We start from the raw sequence: 4,803 nt of genomic DNA, 5'->3' as shown, positions 1-4,803 counted from the left end.
TGCATTGCCCAAGAGTTTTCTGCCCCCTTCGTTCTCCACGTTCTCAGTTGGATTAGAAGTGGAGCGGCCTTTTTGCTGTTCGGATGCAAAGAATCTTGCAGTATTTCTCCTCCGCCAGGCGATGGCGCTGTTGCCAGTCTCCTCATCCATTTCTGCTAACACGATGCTTTTCAACCTCTAGGATGGTGGCATTCTAGGAATTGAAGTCCACGCATCTTAAAAGTTGCCAATGTTGAAAAATACTAAGCTAGAGTGTTCAAAGGGGGCCAGCACAGGTTCAGGAGAAGGATTTACCACACATAATTGAAAGTTCTGCAGCTGGGTACATGCCAGTGTGCAACAGGTGTCCTCCAGCTGCTGTTTGCATGCAGTTACACAGAGCACAGCTCCACTCCTGAACAATAGGAATGATTTCTGTGTTTCCAACTTAACAATCGCAGTGGTTCGCTTAACAGCTGTGGTGAGAATAGTCATAAAATGGGGCAAATCTCGCTTAGCAAGAGAAATTTTGGGCTCAGTTGTGATCATAAGTAAAGAACACTTGTATACATGCCTGGTGTTTATTGGCAGAGAATTCTGGTAGCCCTAGACCCAACCTATCAAAACATCGGAGACAAAATTCAAGATGGCGCCGCCCTGGCTCTGTGCCCTCCGATTTAGGCACGTTTTTGAGGCTGGGCGCACGCACGTAGGGTGAACTAGTGGTAACAAAATGTGACACCCACTACTGCAGCTGTGGCCAAAATAATTTCTGATACAGGATCAAAGATCAAACAATTGTAATCACCAGTGGTGGGTTTCAAATTTTTTAAGAATCTCTTCTGTAGGTGTGGCCCGCTTTGTTGGAGTGGCTTGCCGGCCATGTGACTGAGTAGGCATGACCAACTTGTAAAATGTGGTGAAACTCACTTAACAACGCTCTTGCTTAGCAACCAAAATGTTGGCTCAGAGACTCTGGCATTTGAAGCACGCAAGTCTTAAAGCTGCCAAGTTACAAGACCCTTGCACCCCTAACCCTTTAGGGAAAAAACCCCAGGGGTGTTCAAACTTGACAGCTTTAAGACTTGCGGACTTCAACTCCCAGAATTCTTCCTTCAGTCATGTTGGTTCAGGAACTCTGGCATTTAAAGCACGCAAGTCTTAAAGCTGTCAAGTTACAAGAGCCTTACGCCCCTAATCCTTTAGAAACGCACCCCCCACAGGGTTGTTCAAACTTGACAGCTTTAAGACTGTGGACTTCAACTCCCAGAATTCCTCCTCTCGCTCTTCATCTTGATGATGTGTGAACGGGCGGAGGGAGGGAGCTGGAACCGGTTCTAAACGGCACGGTAGATTTGTGGAACCTCTTCTATAGAAGAAGTTAGAACTGGCAGGAACCCACCCTTGGTAATCACCCTGCCTTCCATTGAAGAGGCGCATATTGCATGATATCTGCAGATCCCTCAGATTCTGGATATAAACTGTTTCAACTCCCACAAAGCATTGCAAGTCAAAACAACGAGATTCAGTGGCACTTATTGTTATTGTTATTTTCATTAAACATGAAACTCAGCCAACTGAACATTCAAAAATGCATTACAAATACCATTGACTGGTGCTAATGGTTGATACGGTTTGCTGCCAGTGTCCTAGATATCAACCAAGTACCTTCTTAAAATATAAGATGTTCCGAGCAGCACAGTTTTTTTGCAGTTCTGCTGGTGTTATTGCAGGAAGCTGCAATGTGTTGATGTATCTTATAAAATTCTTGGACATGGTACCAAGTGCCCCGATGACCATGGGTATCACAGTTACATGTTTGCATGAGAGCTTCAGCACTGGAGACCAATCCCTTCTGTGTGTCTAATCACACTTGGCCAAATGACGTATTCAACATTAGAGCAACAATTTCTGGATATCTAGTTTTAAGTCATCTGGCAATTGTGGTCCCCGCACATCTGCAGGTCATCATGGAAACAGCTACTGTTATTTTGCTCTGAAGTCTCATCTCAAAATACTGCAACGTGCTCTACATGGGGCAGCCCTTGAAGAATATTCGGCGACTTCAGCTTGTCCAGAATGCAGCCGCGCGAGCGATCGTGGGTGCTCCTCGGTTCACCCACGTAACACCTATCCTCCGCGAGCTGCACTGGCTGCCTGTTGGTCTCCGGGTACGCTTCAAGGTGCTAGTCGTCACCTATAAAGCCCTTCATGGTATTGGACCTGGGTACTTGAGAGACCGCCTGCTGCCAATTACCTCCACCAGACCAATTAGATCCCACAGACTAGGCCTCCTCCGAATTCCATCAGCCGGCCAGTGTCGACTGGCGACTACCCGGAGGAGAGCCTTCTCTGTGGCTGCTCCGACCCTCTGGAACGAACTCCTCGTGGAGATTCGTACCCTCACCACCCTCCAGGCCTTCCGCATAGCCCTTAAAACCTGGCTGTTCCGACAGGCCTGGGGCTAAAGACTTGCAGCCCCACTTCGAATGGTACGATTGTTGTGTTTTTAACTATGTATGATTTTTGTGTTCTTGTTACTTTGTTTTGTATTTTCCCCTCCCTTTTAAGTTGTGAGCCGCCCTGAGTCCCTTTAGGGAAAAGGGCGGCATACAAACAAATTAAACAACAACAACAACAACAACAAGATGAAGAGTTTAGCTATCAGGATGACAAAGCTTAAACCCGCTTTAGACTAGTAGACTCTGCTGAAAGTAAGCGCTACAAATGGATCATCTTGAGGATGCCAATGCAAGTGCTTAGTTTAAACAATCTGTGCAGTCCCCTTAGCAATATCCCCACCCACCCCTTTCTCTAATAATGTAACCCATTTTGATCTGTTATGCTTCTGGCAAGCTCAACTGCCGTAATAAATGAGCACCATTAAGCTGGAAGAGACCTTGTTGAGGGTTGATCCATGTATCCATCTCTCTGTGATCAGAGGATATCAAAACAAATGTAAGCTCAGATTACTTAGCGTGAATTATGTCGCTGGGATTGCTCTCAAGAGAAAGTAAAGTACCGGTACTTCTTTCTCGAAGCTCATTTGCTTTGCTTAAGGGTTTACTGACCTGGAGTCCATTACGCCTGGTAAGGCAGTTGACCCTTTAGATGCACTCCATTACTCCATTAGTTATTTACTCATCTACAAGGCCGTCCCTGTTTAGGGTCACTGCTCAATGCACCCGCGGTGATTCACACAGCCCATTCAGTGTGATAGCAGGCTGAGGAGAAAGAAATCCGAGTCCCACTGTGAGTTACATAAAACCATCCCATAAGTTTCAATCCTAAACGGACTTCGAAGTTCTCCCTGTTGCTGAAAATCAGAAAATACGAAAGCGAATCGAATATAGATTTTTAAGAATCACTTTGTAGGATAGCATAGCCTTTATTGTCATTGTACATCATGTATACAATGAAATTGGTTTTAGCCGCACTGGTACAATCCATGACAACAAATCCAAACAACATAAATAGTATAAAGAATAACCCCTATGCAAAAGTAGAATAGAATAGAATTCTTTATTGTCCACGTGTGATTGGACACACAAGGAATTTGTCTTTGGTGCATAGGCTCTCAGTGTACATAAAAAAAAAACACAAGATACATTCGTCAAGAATCATAATTAAGAAAGAAAAAATAAAAACTCTGTGTGTACGTGGAGTGATTGTGGTTGTGTTTAAGAGTCTGACAGCCCAAGGATAGAAACAATTTTTAAACCTATTTGTTCGGCTGACTATGCTTCAATGTCTTCTGCCCGATGGTAGAAGTGTGAAGAGATACTGATCAGGGTGTGAATCATCTCTGAGTATCTTCCTTACTCTGCTAAAGCAGCGAGACCTGGCGATGTCATCCAGTGGTATCAGAGGGCAACCAATGGTTTCTTGTGCTGAATTGATCACTCTCTGTAGTGCCTTCCTGTCCACAACAGTTAAACCAGCATACCGTACTGTAATGCAATATGTGAGGACATTTTCTATCGTGGACCAATAGAAAGAGGTCATCAGCCATTGTGATGCGACATCTGTAAGGTTTTGAATGAATATAAAACAAGGTTCTCTGTTGTGGCCCAGCAGGAGCCGTTGGAGCTGCCACCAGACTCCGACAGCGAGGGGCCCTATGAGTCGGCTCTGGAGGATGTGGAGGATCCTGGACAGGGTTCTGACTCCGAGCAGGGCACACAGAGACTGGTTGGCCACCAGGAGGCGCCTGAGCCTTGGACCAGTGGGGAGGAGACAAGGGAGAGTGAGCCGGACGCCAGCAGTGAGTTGTTCCTGGATGCACGGCACTGAAGAGCTAATAGGCGTCAGGAACAGTTGTGTAGTTACAAGAGGTAATTGCACTCAGCTGGTGGTCATTAGGCTCCTCTCCAGACTATAAAAGGTACTGGATTGCTGCCCAAGCTTGTCTGTGCCGGTTTGCTGCCAAGGACCGGTCTTTCTGTTAATTAAATGCCATAACTTATCTTTGGCTCGGAGTGTGTGTTGATGTGGGACGAGGGGGGTCAGAACAGTTCTCTATGAAGGTGTGTCTTTGGGTGTCACCTCAGGGAGCTTTATTGAGAAAAGAAACGACGGCAAGGCAGGTGGTAGACTTGGACCAATTAGGATGTCAGGAAAATCAACCAACATTCCTCTAAAACTCAAAGCAGCATCCAATAGTATAAATAGAAGTATATGACTAAACAAGGAAGCTCCTAAAATTATATAATTATCATCCTTTCCTTCCAAAAAAAGATATCGACAGGATGAATTTTGATTAGCAGATTTAACCAGAAATCAAAATAGTTCCAAAATGTCAACAAACTAGAGAAGGAGATCATG

Source organism: Thamnophis sirtalis, unplaced genomic scaffold (genome assembly GCF_051295495.1).
Source record: "Thamnophis sirtalis isolate CommonGarterSnake01/CBP01778 unplaced genomic scaffold, rThaSir2_p1.2 scaffold_11, whole genome shotgun sequence".
In the NCBI taxonomy this organism is placed as follows: domain Eukaryota; kingdom Metazoa; phylum Chordata; class Lepidosauria; order Squamata; family Natricidae; genus Thamnophis; species Thamnophis sirtalis.
This window is presented reverse-complemented; position numbering follows the sequence as displayed.